A 24,495-nucleotide genomic window follows, 5' to 3' on the forward strand; every position below is an offset into this window, starting at 1 on the left:
GGTTGGTGCCACTGTTTAAGAAGAGTGGTAAGGACAAGCCAGAGAACTTTCGACCAGTGAGCCTGATATTGGTAGTGGGCAAATTGTTGGAGGGAATCCTGATGGACAGGGTGTATATGTATTTGGAAGGCAAGGACTGATTAGGGATAATCAACATGACTTTGTGCATGGGAAATCATGTCTCACAAACTTGATTGAGTTTTTTGATGAAGGCAGGGCGGTAGATGTGATCTATATGGACTTCAATAAGGTGGTCGACAAGGTTCCCCATGGGAGACTAGTTAGCAAGGTTAGATCTCACGGAATAAAGGGAGAACTAGCCATTTGGGTATAAAACTGCCTCAAAGGTGGAAGACAGAGGGTGGTGCTGGAGGGTTGTTTTTCAGACTTGAGGCCTGTGACCAGTGGAGTGCATTCATATAAATGATTTGGATGCGAGCATAAGAGGTACAGTTAATAAGTTTGCAGATGACACCAAAATTGGTGGTATAATGGATTCTGAAGAAGGTTACCTCAGATTACAATAGGATCTTGATCAGATGGGCCAATGGACCGAGAAGAAGCAGATGGAGTTTAATTCAGATAAATGTGAGGACCTGCATTTTGGGAAAACAAATCTCAGCAGGACTTATACACTTTATGGTAAGGTCTTAGGGAGCATTGCTGAACAAAGAGACCTTGGAGTGCAGGTTCATAGCACCTTGAAAGTGGGTTCGCAGGTAATGAAGAAGGCATGTGGTATACTTTCTTTTATTGGTCAGAGTATGGAGTACAGGAGTTGGAAGGTCATGTTGCAGCTGAACAGGACATTGGTTCGGCCACTGTTGGAATATTGCATGCAATTCTGGTCTCCTTCCTATCAGAAGGATGTTGTGAAACTTGAAAGGGTTCAGAAAAGATTTACAAGGATGTTGCCAGGGCTGGAGGATTTGAGCTGTGGGGAGAGGCTGAACAGGCTGGGGCTGTTTTCCCTGGAGCTTTGGAGGCTGAGGGGTGACCTTATTGAGGTTTACAAAATTATGAGGGACATGAATAGGATAAATAGACAAAGTCTTTTCCCTTGAGTCGTGGAGTCCAGAACTAGAGGGCATAGGTTTAGGGTGGGAGGGGAAAGATATAAATGAGACCTAAGGGGGAACATTTTCACAGAGGGTGGTACGGGTATGGAATGAGCTGCCAGAGGAAGTGGTGGAGGCTGATACAATTGCAACATTTAACAGGCATTTGGATGGGTATATGAATAGGAAGGGTTTGGAGGGATATGGTCCGGGTGCTGGCAGGTGGGACTAGATTGGGTTAGGATAGCTGGTTGGCGTGGACGGGTTGGACCAAAGGGTCTGTTTCCATGCCATACATCTCTATGACTGTATGACAGGGTTTCATTGGAAGCAGTCAGCATGGCTTTGTGTGTGGGAGATCATGCCTCACAAATTTGTTAAGAGTGCTTTGATGAAGTGACCAGGCAAATTGATGAGGGCTGGGCAGCAGACATAGTCCACATGGATTTCAGTAAGGCTTTTGGTAATATTGCACATGGTATCCTGCTCTGAAAGGTTAGACTGCATGGAATCCACGTGGAGCTGGCAAATTGGATACACAGTTACTTAAGGAATATTGTGGAACAGAGGGTCATTAGAGTTCAGGTGCTTGGTTCTCTGAAAGTTGAGTCACAGGAGACAGGGCAGTGAAGAAGGCTTTTGGCATGCTGGCCTTTATCAATCAGGGCATTGAGTATAGAAATTAGGAAGTTATGTTGCAGTTGTACAGGACACTGTTGAGGCCGCACTTGGAGCATTGTGTTCAGTTTTGGTCACCTTGTTATAGGAAGGATGTTATCAAACTGGAAAGAATGAAGAAAACATTTACAAGAATATTGCCGGGACTCAACTGTCTGAGTTATAGGAAAAGATTAAACAGGTTAGGACTTTTTCTTCAGAGCATAGATGAGTGAGGGGGACCTTAGAGAAGTATAAAAGATCATGTGAGGCATTGGATAGGGTGAATGCACTCATTTTTTCCCCCAGGAATGGGGAATTGAGGACTTCAAGGTATCAGTTTAAGGTTAGTGGGCAAAGAATAAGAGGAACCTGAGGATAACTTTTTTTATACACAGGGTGTACGCATATAGAATGAGCTGCTAGCGGAAGTGGTTGAGGCAGGTACATTAACAACATTAAAAATGCATTTATACATGGATAGGAATGGTTTAGAAAAAATATGGGCCAAGTGCAGGGAAATGGGGTTAGCACTGATGGACATTTTGGTCGACATGGACCAGTTTGGGCCAAAGGGCTTGTCAGACTCTGAAGACTCAAATCATGACCATGTGTTGATTGTTGGGAAGAACCCATCTGGCACAGGAATGCTTTTAAGGCAAGGAAACTGTTGCCTTTACCTGGTCTGGACTGCACATGACCACTAGACTTCCATTTATTTATTGCTATGTGTGCCTAAGTACACTGAAAAGCTGTTTATGAGCAGTACGGGCTCATTGTGAGATTCTGAACTGCCCTCCAAGATGGACAATAAGAACTGAAAGAAACTCAGAACTTTGCAAGAAACTACTAAACTTGTTTTTGCAATAAATGACTAACATTTATTTTATACCAATATTGCATATAACTGTTGTGACACAAAATGTGCTGTTTTGAACTGTAAATGGCAGAGTATCGCTAAGCTTGACTGAGAGACCTCTTTCACACATTTGTGGTACAAGCTCGAATAGATTCTCCTTGTGATAATCTACTCAGGTCTGATGACTCAAGCTTTGCAAACATTTGCTATCACGGGGAGAATAGCATTCGCAGATGGTTGTTATCTCTAGTTTTGCTACAATGCCTTGATACAATACTCTATCAAATGGGTCCTTAATTTCAAGGATAGTCACCATCACATTTGAAATTGAGATTCTTTGTCCATGTTTGCACCAAAACAGGGATCAGGAGCTGAGCAGCTCTTGCTTAGGAGAAAGTGAGGACTGCAGATGCTGGCGATCAGAGCTTAAGAATGTGTTGCTGGAAAAACGCAGCAGGTCAGGCAGGAACAAGAGAATCGACATTTTGGGCATAAGCCCTTGCTTAGCTCAAACTGAGATCCATGACCATGATATGTCATTGTTGTCTGTCTGTTTTGATTGCATTTATGTCTCGACAGGCCAGATGATTGGCTGAAACCTTGTGCAAGCACAGAACACACGTATGGTTGCTCTTCACATTGAACAATGCTTTTTCTTTCCATGTTCAAAGCTGGTGATATTCAGCTCCTGAGAATCAGGCATTAATGACAGCTCTTGATCCAATATTTGACTTGAGATTCCTGCCTGTAAAATAAATTTAAAACAGGAAAAATTGAATAAAAGCTGCCAGATTATCATAAAAACTACTTGGATCATTAATGTCCTTGAAAGGGCAGAATTTGAAAAATGAAGGACACACCAGGCTGTGGGAACAGACTGCAGCCAGTCATTATTTCTGCAGATCATGAAGTGGGAGGTTTCAGTGATACCATAACAATGCTGTCTGTGTAACAATGCAAACTGTACAACTGGCTGGCCAGAACCTGGTCAGTCTGTAATTGGATCAATGTAAATGACCTAGGCTTAAGGTCATTGACATAGGTATCACAGAAACAGACCCTTCAGTCTAACTCATTCATGCCAACCAGATATCCTAAATTAATCTAGCCCCATTTGCAAACCTTTGGCTTTTGTCTTTATAAACTCTTCCTATTCAAATACCTATCCACATGCCTTTTAAATGTTGTAATTGTACCAGCCTCCACCAGCTGCTCTGGCTTTTCATTCCATACACTTACCACCCTGTGTCATACATGCACCACTCATAAAACATAGAAAAGTACAGCACAGAACAAGCCCTTTGGCCAACAATGTTGTGCCAAGATTTAATCCTAATGTAAAATATGGTAACTTAACCTACCCACCCCTCAACTCACTGCTATCCATGTGCATGTCCAGCAGTCGCTTAAATGTCCCCAATGACTCTGCTTCCACCACCACAGCTGGCAACGCATTCCATGCATTCACAACTCTCTGCATAAAGAACCTACCTCTGATGTCTCCTTTATACCTTCCTCCTAATATCTTCAAACTATGACTTCTTGTACCAGTTAATCCTACCCTGGGGAAAAGTCTCTGGCTATTGACTCTATCCATTCCACTCATTATTTTGTATACCCTGATCAGGTCTCCTCTCTTCCTCCTTCTCTCCAGAGAGAAAAGTCCAAGCTTATTCAACCTTTCTTCATAAGGCAAGCCCTCCAAGTCCAGGCAGCATCCTGGTAAACCTTCTTTGCACCCTCTCCAAAGCCTCTATATCTTTCCTATAGTAGGGCGACCAGAACTGGACACAATATTCCAAGTATGGTCTCATCAGGGACTTGTAGAGCTGTAGCAAAACTTCGCGGCTCTTAAACGTGATCTCCCTGTTAATGAAAGCCAAAACACCATATGCTTTCTTAACAATCCTATCCACTTGGGGTGACAACTTTGAGGGATCTATGTACTTGCACACCCAGATCCCTCTGTTCCTCCACACTGCCAAGAATCCTGTCTTTTATGCCTGCAGTAACCTCTACACTATCGACAACACCTCCAACCTCTGTGTCATCTGCAAATTTACAAACCCACCCCTCAACCTCCTCATCCAAGTTATTTATAAAAACTACAAAGCACAGAGGCCCAAGAACAGAGCCCTGCGGGACCCCACTCAACACTGACCTCCAGGCAGAATACTTTCCATCTACAACCACTCTCTGCCTTCTGTTAGCCAGCCAATTCTGAATCCAGATAGCCAAACCTCTCTGTATCCCATATTTCCTGACTTTACCAATGAGCCTACCATGGGGAACCCTATCAAATGCTTTGCTGAAGTCCACATACATCCACATTCACTGCTCGACCATCATTGACCTGTCTTGACACCTCCTCAAAGAACTCAGAGAAAGTGAGGACTGCAGATGCTGGAGATCAGAGCTGAAAAATGTGTTGCTGGAAAAGCGCAGCAGGTCAGGCAGCATCCAAGGAGCAGGAGAATCGACGTTTCGGGCATAGGCCCTTCCTCAGGAAAGAAGGGTTTATGCCCGAAATGTCGATTCTCCTGCTCCTCGGATGCTGCCTGACCTGCTGCACTTTTCCAGCACCACATTTTTCACCTACTCAAAGAACTCAGTAAGATTTGTGAGGCATGATCTGCCCCTCACAAAGCCATGCTGATTCCCTTAATCACATTATGCTTTGACAAATAGTCATAAATCCTATCCCTCAGAATTCTTCCCAAAACTTTGCTGACCACAGACATAAGACTGACTGGTCTGTAATTGCTAGGGATTTCCCTATTACCCTTCTTGAATAGAGGAACAACATTCACCACCTTCCAATCCTCCAGTAAGACTCCAGGAGGCAAATATCATTTGTGTGAAAAAGTTGTCACTTAAATCCCTTTTAATCTTTCTCCTCTCACCTTAAACCTATGCTCTCCAGTTTTGGACTCTGCTACCTTTGGGAGAGGACCTTGCGTGTTTATCCTATCCATGCCTCATGATTTTATTAACCTCTAGAAGATTACCCCTCAGCCTCCAATGCATGAGGGAAAACAGCCACAGCCTATGGCTCAAATCCCCCAACCCTGGCAAAACCCTTGTAAATCTTTTCTGAACCCTTTCAAGTTGCACACCATCCTTCCAGTACGAGTGAGGCCAGAATTGCATGCAATATTCCAAACGTGGCCTAACCAATGTTCTGAAGGCTTGCTGAAAACTTATGACCATAAGCAAGTGGGAATGTACCCTCTTGGGATACATGCATTCCCCCTTCCGTACTGGTGAGGCTGCATGTGGAGGACTGTGCTCAGTACTGTCACCGTACTTAGAAAGTTGCTAATATATTGGAAGCAGTTCAGAGAAGGCTTAATGGACTAATACCTGGAATAGGTGGATTGCTTTGTCAGGAAATGCTAGACAGGCTAGGCCTGTATCTTCTGCAATTTAGAAGAGAAAGAGGAGACTAAACTGAAACATAAAAGATCCCAAGGGGACCTGACCAGTTGGATGCTGGAAAAAAAAGTATCCTCCTGTGGGAGAATCTAGAGGTAGTAATCATAGTTTAAAAGTAAGGGTGAGGTGAGAAAACATTTCAAGCAGAGGTGAGGAAACATTTCCCTCAGAGGGTTGACAGTCTATCGAACTTGCTTCCTGAAAAGGCACTGGATGCAGAATCTTCAAATATTTTAAAGACAGAGGCAGATAATTTTTGATGACAAAGATGGTGAAAGATTATTGGGGGGATATGCAGACACATAGAATTGATGTTGAAATCAGATCAGCCATGATCTCATTCAGAGATAGAGCAGGCTCGAAGAGCCGAGTGGCCTACTCCTATTCTCATTTGTCTGTTCGAATAATCAGTGAACAAAAAAACTCCAGTCCTGTCTGATTACAGCAGTTGGAAGGGTGTTTGAGTTCCCACTTCACCCATCCAGTGGAAATAGTTCCTCTCTATCTACATGACCAACTTTGATTAACATCTGGAAACTTTGAATCAAATCATCCATCAATCTTCTAAATTCCAGGGAATACAACATCCCTAACGAGACAATGCACTTTGGTAGAAGGGGTAGAGAACACTATCATTCTCTGCCCATTTGAGTTTCTGAGCTTAACCCATGCAGATTCTACTTCACCACATCCTGTATCCTTGCTCATAATCGCATTACTTTCCTGTTTTAATCAGCAATTCTAATCCACCTCCTTGTCCTTTTATCTCACTCAACCTATCCTCCTTCATCAACCTGCTGATTCCAGGAATTAATCTGCTAAACCTCCTCTGAATCACCTCAAATAAATTTCCAGAATTCCAAAACCTACACAATGTATTCAAGATGTTGTCTCGCCCATTCCCTGTAGAAATGAAGCAGAACATCCTTACATTTATGTTCAATTCCTGTCATAATAAAGGAAAGAACCTATTTTCTTTCTTGATTACAGAGATTGCAGAGCTCTTGATCAATTGGGTGAATGGGCTGAGGAGTGGAAAATGGAGCTTAATTTGGATTTTAATAAAACAAACAATGGCAGGACTTATACAAGGAATGGTGAGACCCTGGATAGTGTTGTCGAACACAGAGAGATCGAGGCTTCAGGTACATAATTCTTTCAAATTTGCATCGCAGGTAGACAGGGTGGTTCAGAAGGTGTTTAGCACACTTGCCTTCATGAAGGAGTTTTCCTCCTCTCTCTACAAGAAACCCAACCTCCTCTCTGACGTATCACCTCCATCCGCACCCCCATTAACCTATTGTACTCTATGCTACTTTCTCCCCACCCCCACACACCCATCTCATTTATCTCTCCACTCTGCAGGCACCCTGCCTCTATTCCTGATGAAGGGCTTTTGCCTGAAACATTGATTTTCCTGCTCCTCGGATGCTGCCTGACCTGCTGTGCTTTTCCAGCACCACTCTAATCTAGACTCTGGTTTCCAGCATCTGCAGTCCTTGTTTTTACCCTTCATTGCTCAGACTTTTGAGTATAGGAGTGGGGACGTCATATTGAGGTTATACAGGATGTTGGTGAGGGCTCTTCTGGAGTACAGTGTGCAGTTCTGGTCACCCTGTTCAGAAAAGATTTACCAGAATATTGCCAGGAATGAATTATAGAGACAGGATGGATAGGCTGGGATGTTTTTAACTGATGTGCAGGAGGTTGAGTGGTGATCTTATGGAAGTTTATTAAATCACCAGGGGCATAGATTAGATCACTGTCAGTGTGGAAACAGGCCCTTCGGGCCAACAAGTCCACACCGACTCTCCGAAGAGCAACCCACCCAGACCCATCCCCTTACATTTACCGCTTCACATAACACTATGGGCAATTTAGCATGGCCAATTCAGCTAAACCTGCACATTTTTGGACTGGGGGAGGAAACCCACACAGACACGGGGAGAATGTGAAAACTCCACACAGACAGTTGCCTGAGGTGGGAAATGAACCCAGGTCTCTGGCACTGTGAGGCAGCAGTGCTAACCACTGAGCCACCATGCTGACCAGGTGAATACATAAGGTGAATAGCAAAGATATTTTCTCTAAGGTGGGGAGATCCAAATTAGGAAGCATATTTTTAAGGTGAGAGGAGAAGGATTTAACAAAGACAATAATGGGAAATTTATTTTCTTTGTACAGAGTAGTGATATGGAATTAACTGCCAGAGGAAGTGGTGGTGCAGGTACAGTTACTGCACATTCTTTCAAATTTGCATCGCAGGTAGACAGGGTGGTTAAGAAGGTGTTTAGCACACTTGCCTTCATGAAGGAGTTTTCCTCCTCTCTCTACAAGAAACCCACCCTCCTCTCTGACCTATCACCTCATTTTGATAAGTTCATGAATAGGAAAGGGGTCAATCCAAGATGGAGGATGGGAAAAATTTCTGGCTATAACAGCTGCTCCTTTTTAAGGTATTTTAGGTGTTGGAGGTGATTTCCTCGAACACCAGGAGCACCAATTACTGTTTTATATGCTGTTGCATTGTTTTGGAACTTTGGGAAAAAGAAAGTCAAAACAACAGCAATATTAAAAGGGAGAAGAGCAGACAAAGGAAGCACATGGTGAGGTCATTGCAGGAGAGAAAGAGACAGAGAGAGAGTGAACCTGCACACTTACTGCCTTTGCTGTTTGAATTCATGTATCATTGGACATCAGAATGCATCTGGGAAATGTAACAAGCAGTGAAATTCACAACTGATCATGGAGGAACTGTTGGGCAAAGTTCACAGCACAGAATCAGATAAATTCATCGTTGTTTTTAAGTGTGACACACAGAGAATCTGCAGTAGGGAGTAGAGTGGGTTCCTTCTTAATTATATGGTTTTTGGAAATATGTCTCTTGATTAAACTTAAAATATAAGCCATAACTATTAACTTAACCTGGAGCAGTGTTTGGAGAGGAATAAGATGGTGTTATTTTCTGGGTCTGTAGATTGTGAAGGAGCAAAAATGCCCTTTAATAGAATGATATGTACTTCTTGTCAGATGTGGGAGTTTAAAGAGAGTTTAAGGATTACTGTAGATTACATCTGTCAGAAATGCTGCACAAAAGTTAAAAATCACACACCAGATTACAGTCCAACAGTTTAATTGGAAGCACACTAGCTTTCGGATCGTCGCTCCCTCATCAGGTGGTAGTCAGGCGCTCTGAAAACTAGTGTGCTTCCAATTAAACCTGTTGGACTATAACCTGGTGTTGTGTGATTTTTAACTTTGTACACCCCAGTCCAACACCAGCATCTCCAAATCATAAATGCTGTAGGCTGCGAATCTTATCAGATCAAACGGATCAATTGGAGAGATAGAAGCAATGAGGAATTTGCAAAAGCAACAGGTATGTGATGGATGGCAGTTATAGGAAGGGGGAAAAGTCTCAGATACAGTTACATAGATGGGTTGAATGCCAGGGAAGGTAAGAGAGGTAGGCAGCTATTGCAGGAATCTTTTGTGGATATACCCATTTCAAACAAGTATGCTGTTTTGGAAAATGTAGGGGGTGATGGATTCTCAGGGGAACTCAGCACGAACAGCCAAGGGTCTGGTATTGAGACTGGCTCTAATGCAATGAGGGGTAAGTCAGGTTCCAAGAGATCAATTGTGTTAGGGGACTGTCTAGTCTGAGGTACAGACAGACGTTTCTGTGGCCATCAGGAAAAAAATCAGAATGGTGTGTTGTTTCCCTGATGCCAGGATCAAGGATGTTTCAGAGAGGGGGCAGAATGTTCTCAAGGGGGAGAGGGGCCAGCAAGCGGTCATTGACCACATTGGAACCAACAGAAGGGAAAAGGTTGAGATTCTAAAGTGAGATTACAGAGAGTAAGGTAGGAATTTAAAAAGGAGGATCATTGGAATCTCTTTTGGGGTATAAGTGACCTGTACAAGGTGGCCGGATTGCACCTAAATTAGAAGGGGACTAATGTACTGGCAGGAAAGTTTGCTAGAGCTGCTTGGGAGGATTTAAACTAGTCAGGTGGGGGGGGTGGGACCCAGGGAGATAGTGAGGAAACTGATCAATCTGAGACTGGTACGGTTGAGAACAGAAGCGAATCAAACATTCAGGGCAGGCAAGGACAAGGTAGGACTAATAAATTAAACTGCATTTATTTCAATGCAAGGGGCCTAACAGGGAAGGCAGATGAACTCAGGGCATGGTTAGGAACATGGGACTGGGATATCATAGCAATTACAGGAACATGGCTCAGGGATGGGCAAGACTGGCAGCTTATTGTTCCAGAATACAAGTGCTACAGGAAGGATAGAAAGGGAGGCAAGAGAGATGGGGAAGTGGCATTTTTGATAAGGGATAGCATTACAGCTGTGCTGAGAGAGGATATTCCCGGAAATACATCCAGGGAAGATATTTGGTTGGAACTAAGAAAGGGATGATAACTTTATTGGGATTATATTATAGACCACTAATAGTCAGAGGGAAATTGGGAAACAAACTTGTAAGGAAATCTCAGCTATCTGTAAGAATAATAGGTTTATGGAAGGGGATTTTAACTTTCTAAACATAGACTGGGACTACCATAGTGTTCAGGGTTTAGATGGAGAGGAATTTGTTTAGTGTGTACAAGACAATTTTCAGAATCAGTATGTGGATGTACAGATGAGAGAAGGTGCAAAACTTGACCTACTCTTGGGAAATAAGGCAGGGCAGTTGACTGAGGTGTCAGTGGGGGAGCACTTTGGGGCCAGCAACCATAATTCTATTAGATTTAAAATAATGATGGAAAAGGAGAGATGAGATCTAAAAGTTGAAGTTCTAAATTGGAGAAAGGCCAATTTTGACAGTATTAGGCAAGAACTTTCGAAAGCTGATTGAGGGCAGATGTTCGCAGGTAAAGGGACGGCTGGAAAATGGGAAGCCTTCAGAAATGAGACGAGAATTCAGAAAAAGTATATTCCTGTGAGGGTGAAAGGGAAGGCTGGTGGATATAGGGAATGCTGGATGACTAAAGAAATTGAGGGTTTGGTTAAGAAAAAGAAGGAAGCATATGTAAAGGATAGACAGGATAGATCAAGTAAATCTTTAGAAGAGTATAAAGGAAGTAGGAATATACTTAGAGTCATAGAGAAGTACAGCATGAAAACAGACCCTTCGGTCCAACCCGTCCATGCCGACCAGATATCCCAACCCAATCAAGTCCCATCTGCAGCACCCGGCCCATATCCCTCCAAACCCTTCCTATTCATATACCCATCCAAATGCCTCTTAAATGTTGCAATTGTACCAGCCTCCACCACATCCTCTGGCAACTCATTCCATACACGTACCACCCTCTGCGTGAAAAAGTTGCCTCTTAGGTCTCTTTTATATCTTTCCCCTCTCACCCTAAACCTATGCCCTCTAGTTCTGTACTCCCCGACCCCAGGGAAAAGACTTTGTCTATTTATCCTATCCATTCCCCTCATAATTTTGTAAGCCTCTATAAGGTCACCCCTCAGCCTCTGACGCTCCAGGGAAAACAGCCCCAGTCTGTTCAGCATCTCCCTGTAGCTCAGATCCTCCAACCCTGGCAACATCCTTGTAAATCTTTTCTGAACCCTTTCAAGTTTCACAACATCTTTCCGATAGGAAGGAGACCACAATTACATGCAATATTCCAACAGTGGAAGATATAGAAAGTAGAGAAATAGATGGTGACACCTTGGAAAATGTCCATATTACAGACGAAGTGCTGGATGTCTTGAAATGCATAACAGTGTATAAATTCCCAGGACCAGATCAGGTGTACCCTAGAACTCTGTGGGAAACGAGAGAAGTGATTACTGGGCCTCTTGCTGAGATATTTATATCATCGATAGTCACAGTTGACATGCCGGAAGGCTGGAGGTTGGCTAACGTGGTGCCACTATTTAAGAAGGGTGGTAAGAACAAGCCAGGGAACTATTGACCAGTGAGCCTGATGTCAGTGGTGGGCAAGTTGTTGGAGGGAATCCTGAGGGACAGGATGTATATGTATTTGGAAAGGCAAGGACTGATTAGGGATAGTCAACATGGCTTTGTGCATGGGAAATCATTTCTCACAAACTTGATTGAGTTTTTTGTGGAAGTAACAAAGACGATTGATGAGGGCAGAGTGGTAGATATGATCTATATGTCCTTCAGTAAGGTGTTCGACAAGGTTCCCCATGGCGGAATGGGACTATGTGGCGCTGCCCTTTTGGCACCGATCATTTGGCCCCGTCGTTTTGGCGCTCATTACTTTGACGCTGAGCTGTTTTGGCACGAATACATAACCATTGTGTGAAAATTTGGTTTGTCTCTCTTGCTTAGAATGTTTTTAGCCATTTCTGGTCTGAGCTCTACAAGAAAATAAAAAAAACTGTATTACAGCTTTCCAATATGAAGACAGAAGGGCTTAAGTATCATCAAGGCAGTAGATTAACGATTAACAATTGTTAAATGAGAAAATGATTACAAAACTAAATTTGAATCTACAGCGGGTCATTACAGCTTTGACTATCAACTCTTGCTAGTTGGGAAAATTACATTGGGACATTAGTCATCCTCTCTTCTTTAACCAAACAAGAGTTTTTTTTATTCTGAATTGGCGGCAAAACAGCTCAACGCCAAAGTAATGAGCACCAAACCAGTTTAGAGCCAAAATGGCGGGGCCAAATGATCGGCGCCAAAAGGGCGGCACCAAAATGTACCCGACCCCCCACCATGGGAGACTGATTAGCAAGGTTAGATCTCATGGAATAAAGGGAGAACTAGCCATTTGGACACAGAAATGGCTGAAAGGTAGAAAACAGAGGGTGGTGGTGGAGGGTTGTTTTTCAGACTGGAGGCCTGTGACCAGTGGAGTGCCACAAGGATTTGTGCTGGGTCCTCCACTTTTTGTCATTTACATAAAGGATTTGCATGTGAGCATAAGAGGCACAGTTAGTAAGCTTGCAGATGACACCAAAATTGGAGGTATAGTGGACAGCAAAGAGGGCTACCTCAGATTACAACAGGAACTTGACCAGATGGGCCAATGGGCTGAGAAGTGGCAGACAGAGTTTAATTCAGAGGTGCTGCATTTTGCGAAAGCAAATCTTAGCAAGACTTATACACTTAATGGTAAAGTCCTAGGGAGTGTTGCTGAACAAAGAGACCTTGGAGTGCAGGTTCATAGCTTCTTGAAAGTGGAGTCACAGGTAGATAGGATAGTGAAGGCGGCATTTGGTATGCTTTCCTTTATTGGTCAGTGTATTGAGTACAGGAGTTGGGAGGTCATGTTGCAGCTGTACAGGACATTGGTTAGGCCACTACTGGAGTATTGTGTGCAATTCTGGTCTCCTTCCTATTGGAAAGATGTTGTGAAACTTGAAAGGGTTCAGAAAAGATTTACAAGGATGTTGGCATGGTTGGAGGATTTGAGCTACAGGGAGAGACTGAACAGTCTGGGGCTGTTTTCCCTGGAGCGTCGTAGGCTGAGGGGTGACATTATAGAGGTTTATAAAATTATGAGGGGCATGGATAGGGTAAATAGACAAAGTCAGGCAACTCAGGCGACTGACTGTGTGGAGTTTGCACATTCTCCCCGTATCTGCGTGGGTTTCCTCCAGGTGCTTCGGGTTCCTCCCACAGTCCAAAGATGAATTGGTGAATTGGCCATGCTAAATTGCCCGTAGTGTTAGGTAAAAGGGGTAAATGTAGGGGTATGGGTAGGTTGCGCTTCGGCGGGTCAGTGTGGACTTGTTGGGCCGAAGGACCTGTTTCCATACTGTAAGTAATCTAATCTAATCTAATCTTTTCCCTGGAGTCGGGGAGTCCAGAACTAGAGGGCATAGATTTAGGGTGAGAGAGTAAAGATAATAAAAGAGACCTACGGGGGCAACCTTTTCACACAGAGGGTGGTACGTGTACAGAATGAGCTGCCAGAGGAAGTGGTGGAGGCTGGTACAATTGCAACATTTAAGAGGCATTTGGATGGGTATATGAATAGGGAGTGTTTGGAGGGATATGGGTCAGGTGCTGGCAGGTGGGACTAGATTGGGTTGGGATATCTGGTCTGCATGGACCAAAGGGCCTGTTCCGATGCTGTACATCTCTCTGACTCTATGGGCCAAACACAGGAAGGTGGAATTACTTTAGTTTGGGAACATGGTCAGCTTGTACTAATGAAACCGAAAGGTCTCTCTCAACGTGCATGCTGAATCCACGTACTAACTTTGTGACTCATACATTATGACTCAGAAATCTTTCTGCACCTTAGAATTCTGCAGTAATTCTCCATCTAAGGAATTCTGCTCTTACTTATTTTTCCTGCCAAAGTGAATTACTTATATATTAAACTCCATCTGCAAGATATTTTGCCCATACACCAACCCTAACTATATCTGTCTGCAACCTCATGTCTTCAAACAACAATTTTCTATCCATCTTTAGCTGCTTTGCTTTCAATCTTCTCATCCAAATGAATCATGTAACTTGTAAAATGTTGGGTAGTATCCCTAACCCGAATCAATCATTCCAAGATGGGCAAAAGATAAAATCATAATCCTTACAGTGCAGAAAAGGCCATTTATCCCATCAAGTCTGCATCTCCCTCCTTTCGGCATGCCACCCAGACTCTCCTCCCTCCCATCCCATTCCACCTCCCCACCCCACCAACCCCCCCCACCCCCCCGCCCCCGCTCCCGCTCCCCCCCCGCCCCCCGCTATTCCAGTAACCGAGCATGGTGTTTTTATATAGCTAAATCAGCTAACCTGCACATCCCTGGACACTACAGCATAATTTTGAGCATGGTCAACCCACCCAACCTGCACATCCTTGGACAATGGCACAGAACTCCAATACCTAGCAGAAACCCACGCAGATACTGGGAGAACGTGCAAACAGAAAATCACACAAGGGTGAAATCAAATCCAGGTTTGTGGCGCTGCAAGGTAGCACTTGGCCACCATGGTGCATAAAACTGACTGGTGAAACTTGGGATTGAACCAGGAACCTTTATATCCTTCAGCTAATATACTCCCACCTGAACTATTTCAACAACAGATACAAGGGGAACAAAGCTCTGTTGTTCCTCAGAATGAATGGTTCTACACAGACCTCTCAGCTTCTGGGTGGAAAAAAAAAGAGAATCAATGACTTAAAAAAGGAAATTAGATAAGTATTTAAGGGAAATAAACTTGCAGGGCTTTGGGGAGGAGCATGGAGAATTGGAGAGACTGCATTTCTGCAAGAAAGTTGGCATTGATGAAATAGGCTAAATTACTTCTTTCTCTGCCATACTGAATCTAAGATTGATTTCTACAACCGCTGCTCATCCTATAACCCCTTGATCCAGGAATCATTAGGGTAAATCACACTGCTCCCCCAGGAAAGCCTAGTCTCTCCTTTGAACTGTGATACCCAGACACATCCTTTGGAGCTGCTCTGCTCATGATTTTGAATCTCTTGGTACTCTTCCATTGACACTGATCTCAGAAAGGTTTTCCCACAGACACAATAGAAAATCATGCACAGTGAAAGGCCGATGATAGTGAGATGCTGGTGAGTGCAGCAACTCTGTTAGGTCTTACTGTGATATCTGGTTGGGATTGACAATGTGGAAATATTATTGATTGAATGTGCCGTAAAAAGAGTGAACAGAAAGCAGTCTTCCCCTCAATGTAGGGAACAACACTCTGGCTCTAGAAGACTTAGTCCTAATTGCTTCATTCTTGACTTTCACTGAGGACTCCCCCCACCCGCCTCGCACTCATTCTGCTGTAGGTTGAGGAAGGGTCACTGAACTGAAACGTTAACTCCGATTTCTCTCCAAGACCCTGGACAATTGCAGTAAGACTGTTAGAGGAAACTGGAGCGCCTGCAAGAAACCCACGCAGACACAGAGAGAATGTGCAGGCATTTCCTCTGGTTTCCTCCCACAGTCCAATGATGTGAGGGTTTGACCATGCTAAATTGCCCATAGTATCCAGGGATGTGTACATTACCTGGATTAGCCATGGGAAATGCCAGGTTGTAGGGATAGTTTAGGCAGATGGGTTTCAGTGTGATGATCTTCAGAATGTCGGTGTGGACTTGTTGGGCCAAATGACCAGTTTTCACACTGTAGGGATACTATATCTATAAGGTAAAAACAATGACTGCAGATGCTGGAAACCAGATTCTGGATTAGTGGCGCTGGAAGAGCACAGCAGTTCAGGCAGCATCCAAGTAGCTTCGAAATCGACGTTTCGGGCAAAAGCCCTTCATCAGGAATGGTGGGCTGAAGGATGAAAGGCTTTTGCCCAAATCGTCGATTTCGAAGCTACTTGGATGCTGCCTGAACTGCTGTGCTCTTCCAGCACCACTAATCCAGAATACTGTATCTATATCCTAGCTCCTGTACATCCTCTTGCCAATACGCCATTTGCCTTCTTCACCTCCTGCTGCACCTGTATGCTAACTTTCAGTGACTTGTGTACAAGGACACCAGGTCTCATTTCACCTCCCCCTTTCCCAGCCGCTTGCCATTCAGATAATAATCTGTCATCCTGTTTTTGTGATCAGACTGGTTAACCTCCCATTTATCTGCATTATCATTCATCTGCCTTGCATTTTTGTCTACTCACTCAACTCCAAAATCACACTGGAGCATATCTGTATTCCCCCTAATAGTTCACTGCTCCACCCAGCTTCACATCATGGAGTCAGAGAGATGTACAGCATGAAAACCGACCCTTTGATTCAACTTGTTCATGCTGAGCAAATAAATTAATCTACCCCCATTTGCCTGCATCTGGTCCATATCCCTCTAAACCATTTCTATTCATATACCCATCCAGATGCCACTAAATATTTTAATAGTAGCAGCCTCCATCACTTCCTCTGGCAATTCATTCCACACACACACATCACCCTCTGTGAAAACGTTGTCCTTAAGGTCCCTTTTAAATCTTTCCCATCTTCTTAAATTTATGCCCTCTAGTTTTGGTCTTTGCTATCCTGGTGAAAAGACCATGACAATTCACTGTTCCATGACACTCATGATTTTAAAAACTTTTATAAGATGACCTCTTAGTCTCTGAAGCTCTATAGAAAATAGCCCCCACCTATTCAGCCTCTCCTTATCATTCAAACCCTCCAACCTTGGCAACATTCTTTTAAATCTTTTCCAAACCTTTTCAAGTTTCACAACATCTTTCCTATAGCAGGGAAACCAGTAATGAATGCAGTATTCCAAAAGCAACCGCATCAATGTCCTATACCGCGACAACATGACCTCCTAAATCCTACAGGAGAAAGTGAGGAATGCAGATGCTGGAGTATCAGAGTCAAAACGTGTGGCGCTAGAAAAGCACAGCCGGTCAGGCAGCAGCCAAGGAGCAGCAGAGTCTATGTTTCAAGCATAAGCTTTTCATGAGAAATACTGTGGGTGCCTTTATGTTCCCCCTCCACCCCCAAACCAATCTTGCTGAAGGGCTTATGCTCAAAACATCAACTCTCCTGCTCCTAACCAGCTGTGCATTTCCAGCACCACTGAATGCTCCGTCCAATAAACGAAAGCATATCAGATGCCTTTTTCACTATCCGATCTACCAGTGACCCGACTTCCAAGGAACAATGAACCTACATGCCAAGATCTCTTTGTTCAGCCTAACTCCCTAGGACCTTACCATTAAGTGTCTAAGTCCTGCTCTGATTTGCCTTTTCAAAATGCAGAACCTCACGTTTATCTAAATTAAACTCCATCTACCACTCCTCGACCCATTGGCCCATCTGATCAAGGTCCTGTTGTACTCTGAGGTAACCTTCTGCACTTCTATCTACTACACCTCCAATTTTGGCATCATCTGCAAACTTACTAACTATACCTCCTATGTTCACGTCTAAATCATTTATATCAATATGAAAAGCAGGGGACCCATCACCAATCCTTGTGGAACAGCGCTGATCACAGGCCTCCAGTCTGAAAGGCGTTCCTCCACCACCACCCTCTGTCTTATATCTTCGAGCCAAATGGCTATTTCTCCCCATAGTCCTTGAGATCTAACCTTGTTAGCCAGTCTACCTTGTCAAACACATTCCTGAAATCCATATAGACCACGTCGACTGCTATGCTTTCCTCAATCATTTTTGTCACTTCATCTACAAGCTTGGCTACATGACATTTAAGTTTTCTCACTTACTTCATTAGTAGATATTGCGAATAGCTGGAGTCCAAGCAGTGATCCCTGTGGTACTAAATTGATCACTGGCTGACACTCAAAAAAAAGACTTTGTTTCCTGTCTGACGTCCAGTATTGTATCTGTGTCAATACACTACTCTCAATCCCATGTGCTTTAATTTTACATGCAAATTTCATCTATGGGACCTTTTGAATGCCTTCTCAGAACCCAGGTAAACCACATTTTGTTTTTGATTAGGTTCCCTACAGTGTGGAAACAGGCCCTTCAGCCCAACCAGTCCATACCGACCCTCCGAAGAGTAACGTACACTGCCTCCTTTTCAACTCTAAATGCGCTCTTGAAACCTTCCAGCAAATTTATGCAGCATGATTTCCTTTTTGTGAATCTATGCTGGCTGACTCTGTCCAATCCTGTCACTGTTGTGAGATAAAAAAAGGTTTTGTGATTTACACATGAAAGAAGTGAAACTATCATGGTATTCAAACAGATGAAAGACTCAAAAGACAATCAAGGTATTTTTCAATGTGTAATTTCAGTTACATCACACTGGAAATTTTTGCTATAAATTCTTTGCCTTAAAATTGTGTCCTCCACTATCACCTGATGAAGGAGCGGCGCTCCAAAAGCTAGTGTGCTTCCAATTAAAGCTGCCTGGTGTTGCAAGATATTGTGTTATAGGTATCTTTACTAACCCACTGGCCAGCTCACGAAATTCATTTATAACTCTTTACTAATGGCTATGCTTACTATAATGTCATTTCATTCATTCATTAAACCACATTTTTGTAGTATGTTTTACTGTTGCAAGATTGACTAAATTAAAACACCCCTTCAAACTCATTATTGCTTCTTTACACCTTCAATCAAGCAGTGTTTAGACTTATTAGTGTTAAAAGCAACCTCTGAACAAATGTCAATATTGTAACCTATTCAGAAACAACACAATCCTGCCATCATTTCCTCACATCTCAACTGAAAATATAGAAAGTTTATCATATTAATCAGCCTTCATCAACTATCTGTCAGGACCTGAATAGATTACAGATCACCAAACAGTGTCCCCAATCAGCTTGTACTTGTTAAATATTTATTAACCAGGGCTGCTATCCCCTTTATGAAACTTACAATCAAAACAGCGCTTCCATAAAATTGCATGTATGAATGAGAACAGTCAGACAGCAAATAGGTAAATATTTGACTAAGCTCTTGACTAAGCTGCAGTTATCAGTTTAATATTCTCTAGAATTTGATTATGCAAATTTTACTTAGATCATTAAGGATTAGTAGGTTTACTCACATGTACCAATTTAGAAAGTAAAAGGATTAACACCTCTTATCTATGCAAGCAGACCGGACAGACACTCTAACCTGAGTAGTTGCCAGCAATTAGCACATGTTTAATCAATCTCCTACCTCCCCAGGACAGATGGCACACAAATGTTTGTGCACAATGGATAAAACTATGTAATACATGTAAGAACAGTGTTTAAAGAGGTGACTGAAAGGGCCGTATTTCAGGATTCCATCGCCACCTTGAACTGTGCTCCTGCAGTTGCTGAATAGAGGTTATTTTCACCACTCACCGACTTCGGTTGTTATTTGAACACGATCCCACAATGTTTTCCAGTGAAAGGCTAAATAGTCTATAAGTCCATGTTTTTTCTCTACCTCCTTTTTTAAATAGTGGGGTTATTGCATCAGTAATCAGAAAGCCAACTGGATTGTTAGCCCCAATTTGCAAATCTCATTGTAATTGTACAAGGCATTGGTGGGGTTACTTTAGCTCCCCTCCAATCCATTGGATTGTTCTATGGAAGATCGAGTCTAACTGTGAGAAAAATTGTGAATGTCCACTCTGGCAGGAAATATAGAAATGCAGAGTAGTCCTTCAGTGGTGGAGGCAGTAGAATGCTGCATAGACATACTCACACAGAGATAGAAACACACAGATGAAGACAGAGAACGAGACACAGAAACACATATATAGAAATACACAGACATCCACATAGAGAGGCACACAATGTCCATTGATATATCGTCAGGGTTGATCTGTTTAATAAACTCAATTTAATTTGTACAATAGATATGTATAATCATTTGTAGAATTCTCAGAAACTTATTCAAAGTAAACGTGCTGATTTGTTCATCTCAGTCCCACTCACGCCTTGGGTCGTTTCCTCTGGAGTGGTGGAGGCTGAGGGGAAACTTGACAGATGTCTATAAAATTCTGAGATGAATAGATAGGGTTGATGGTCAAAATCTTTTTCACACAGTTGAAATGTCTAATACAAGGGGGCATGCATTTAAGATAAGAGGGGGAAAAATTCAAAGGAGATGTGAGAAACAATGTTTTTTTTACAGAGAGAGTGGTAAGAGTTTGGAACGCAACGCGGGGGGTGGTGGTGGAGACAGATATGATAAGGGCATTTAAGGGACTGTTAGGTAAGCACAAGGAATGGAGGGATATGGGCCAAGAGCAAGCAGAATTTCATTTGGTGCCATGTTCGGCACAACATCATGGGCCGAAGGGCCTGTTCCTGTGCTGTACTGTTCTATTACCATCAACTCTGTGCAAGACATTGTTTGGTCTGTGTTCTGTTGTCTAAATTAACCTGTGTTGTGGCTGCTGTGGATTGAAAGGAGTATGTGTGCGGGGAGGAGAGGGACAAGCAGAGGCAGTCTGGACTGCGGTTTTCTCTTACGCCCGTCCCCAATCTCGTATGCCTCTGGGAGTGCTCCCTACCTGGGGCAAATGAGCTTCAAGTCGAGGGAGCTGAGTGGACGAGTTGGCATTTTTGGACAGGGGTCTTTGGGTGACAGACCTGAAGGTATTTAGAGTAGGTCCTGGCAGCCATTGTTCCTTTTGCAGAAGGGGAATATACAAGGGTGTGTCTCTGTGTGTGTCTCTCTCTGTCTCTGTGTGTCGGTACTGTTGGAATTTCAATGGCAGTTTGGAATCTTCACCCTTCTCTGAACCAGTCAGGCGGAAGCAAACCCTAGGAACAGGATCTGACTCTCATGGGAAAGAGGGAGGGTGAGAAACTAACAAGAAAGTTTGGACCACTGGAATGGTGAGTGTCTCCATGACCTTCCTTAACTTCTGTCAGGATTGCTCTCTCTCTTTTCCCCCTTTTCTGCTCTCCCTCTCCCCTTCAATCGCTGTCTCTCTTGGTCTCTCTCTCTCTCTTTACCTCTCTTCCATTCCCTCGCTCAAATTCTCTTTTCTTTCTTTTTTATTTTGATTCTTACCTCTTCTTTCTGCCTTTATCTCTGTCTTCTTCCCACACTATTTTTTTCACCCAGTCTGTTTTGTTTTGTTCCCTTTCTTTTGTATTTCTAATGCTAATCTGTCTTCATCTGTTCTTTTCCACTTTTTTTCCCTCTGTTTTCCCTTTGTTTTATTCTCACTGCCTTCCTCTCACCTTGCCACATTCCACAGCCTCATTTTGCAGTCTCTCCACAATTATGGATCACTAAAGCGATGCAGTCCTCCTCCCAACTTTTGCATCCCCATCAAATTTGATGGCCCAACAATACTGTGCCCCAAAATGTATGCATATCCCTAACATTGGTTCCGACTTCCCTCCAGTTTGTGTGGTCCCCTCCAATTTTGCAAGCCCGTAAATCTTGCCTCCTCCACCCAGATATTGCATACCCCCAAAACTGATGTGCACCCCCCAAATATTTGCCCTTCCTGAAATACTGTGCCCCCCTCATACATTATGCACCACCAAATAGTAAGCACCGTCCCCTGATTTTTCACACCCCAATGTGACCCTCAATGGTGTGCCTATTAATCTTGTACCTCCCCTTGCAGTTTTACACCCCTGGATACTGGTCCTTCTTGCAGCCCCCACAATCTTGCTCCCCAAAATTATGCACTGCCTCAATGTGCACCCCATGTCTTCAACTGCTCCCAAATTATACAACACCCACAATTTTGCTGTACCCCCCCAAGATGTTTGCATACACCCACAAACTTTCCTGCCAAGTTTTACATGCAAAATTCTGACCCCCAAAATATTGCACTCCCCCATTTGCAACCCCCTACAAAATTATGTAGTTCTCCCAACTCCCACCCATCCCATTTTATGTCCCCCTTAGGTTTTGCAGGCCCTCCACAAATTAGACGCCTCCCAAATATTGCAATGCACGTGATTCTGGTATTTGCTACACAAACCTCCCCAAAACCCTCGATGAGATTCCAATCTGTAAGTCACTCCCATGTATCTGTGACTGCATACAGAAACCACCCTGAACCCCTTGATGAGATTCCAGTCTGTATCTCATTCCTGAGTATTTGCATTCTGTTATATAAAACCAGGCCGATTCCCTCAGACTTTACTCTCTAACTCAGTCCGGAATATCTGCATTTCTACACAAAAGCCATGCCAATCCCTTTGATTAGATTCCAGTCTGTAACTCACTCCTGAATATCTGTTATTCTGTATACAGCATAAACTAACCCAATCCTCTCAACTAGATTCTAGTATGTAACTCACTCCTTGTTACCAGTCACTCCGTATATAAATTACCCCAAATTAGATTTCAGACTGTAACTCACTCCCTATTACATGCTATGCTCTATATACAAATCCCAATCTCTTTGATTAGATTAGATTAGATTAGATTAGATTACCTACAGTGTGGAAACAGGCCCTTCGGCCCAACAAGTCCACACCGCCCCGCCGAAGCGTTACCCACCCATACCCCTACATCTACATCTACCCCTTACCTAACACTACGGACAATTTAGCATGGCCAATTCACCTGACCTGCACATCTTTGGACTGTGGGAGGAAACCGGAGCACCCGGAGGAAACCCACGCAGACACGGGGAGAACGTGCAAACTCCACACAGTCAGTCGCCTGAGGCGGGAATTGAACCCGGGTCTCCGGCGCTGTGAGGCAGCAGTGCTAACCACTGTGCCACCGTGCCGCCCACGGTTAGATTCCAGTTTGTAACTCCTTCCCCATTTTATAATGCTTATATGTAAACTCACGCAGACCAGTGAGATTCCAGTGTCTAATTCAACAGAAACTGGTTGAATGTTAAACTGGGAGCAGGAAAAGAAAAAGCTGCAGTTTAATTTCTGCTATGTTGTTTTGCCAAAAAAAGTTTGAATTTTTATGGAGTAAAGCAATTTTATGAGTATCTCACGACCACCTACTCAAGGGCTGATAGGAATGGGGGAATAAATGCCAGTGATGCTCCCACAAACAAATGAAAAAAAAGAAATTTCATTGCCTTCCTCATTACTTGCTGCCTCTGCAGACTAACTCAATGTGACTTACATTCCAAAACACCCACACCTTTCTGCACCTCAGAGTCCTACAACAACTCCCCATTTAAATTCAAGGCTCTTTATCGGTTCTTCTTGACAACCATCACACACTCCACATTATGCCACGTCGGACAATGCTTAACTCACTCATTGAGCACCTCTACATTGCTCAGTTTGAATAACCTTTACATCCTCTTCACAATTTATCTTAAAAATTATTTTCACCAAAAAAATGCTCAATTTTTAAAATCGAAGACTGACCTGAAGTGATGCCTATTGGAAATCCAAATATCCTGAAATTGCTCTCTGTTGCTTGATCAGTGTGTGTGTCTGTCAGTTTCTCTCTCCTTGCCTGGAATACCTGTAAATTGTTAGATTCATCTGTTAGGCTTATTGAGTTGGTTCATGGTGAGCATGACCCCTGTATGATTACATCCAGACTGTCCCATCCCTTGATAGTAACTAGCAACCCATCAGTTGATCTCCGAATATTTGGTGATACCATGACTTTAGATTTATGTGATTTGTGTACAACGATCTGGACAGTAACATCTCTAAAATAAGCTACTTCCTTGTGAAGGGCTTTCCTCCCAACAAGAGCGAGGAACTCTGACCTCTTAGAAGATGTGACACGGACAGTGCAGAAAGACGAGATGTTGTGTATTTCTATTTCCAATCAGCGTTCACTAAGACGTCAGGTAAAAGGCTTTTGAACAAAATAAGAGGTTGCGGTGTTGGTGGACAGTGAAGCAGAGGTTTGCCTCACTAACAGCAACCTGATAGTTGGGATAAATATTAGTTTGCCAACCTGAAAACTTTAACTCGTACAGATCAGTGCTGGAACTTCAACTATTTGCAATCTGTACAACTGGCATGGATGAAAGATCCAACTACATTGTAACTAAACTTGCTGAGTAAGATGTGAAGAGGTAAGACTGAACCTGCAAAGCAAGAAAGGCACGGGGAAAACAACATGACAGATCATGTCGCCATTGTACAAAACTCTGGTGTGGCCGCACTTAGAGTATTGCTTACAGTTC

At 43.3% G+C, this 24,495-nt stretch overlaps 1 long non-coding RNA gene across 1 annotated transcript in view; it reads right to left on the bottom strand.

Moving 5' to 3' along the window:
• Positions 1-2,569: 2,569 nt before the first annotated feature.
• Positions 2,570-24,495, bottom strand: part of LOC140456978 (uncharacterized) — a 51,256-nt gene continuing 29,330 nt past the window's right edge. Inside the window, exons 4-5 of the long non-coding RNA XR_011953291.1 lie at positions 23,717-23,816; positions 2,570-3,319 (exon numbers count right to left, since the gene is read on the bottom strand). This is a non-coding gene — a long non-coding RNA (uncharacterized lncRNA). The remainder of the gene's footprint in view (positions 3,320-23,716; positions 23,817-24,495) is intronic.

Source organism: Chiloscyllium punctatum, chromosome 31, assembly GCF_047496795.1.
Source record: "Chiloscyllium punctatum isolate Juve2018m chromosome 31, sChiPun1.3, whole genome shotgun sequence".
NCBI lineage: Eukaryota > Metazoa > Chordata > Chondrichthyes > Orectolobiformes > Hemiscylliidae > Chiloscyllium > Chiloscyllium punctatum.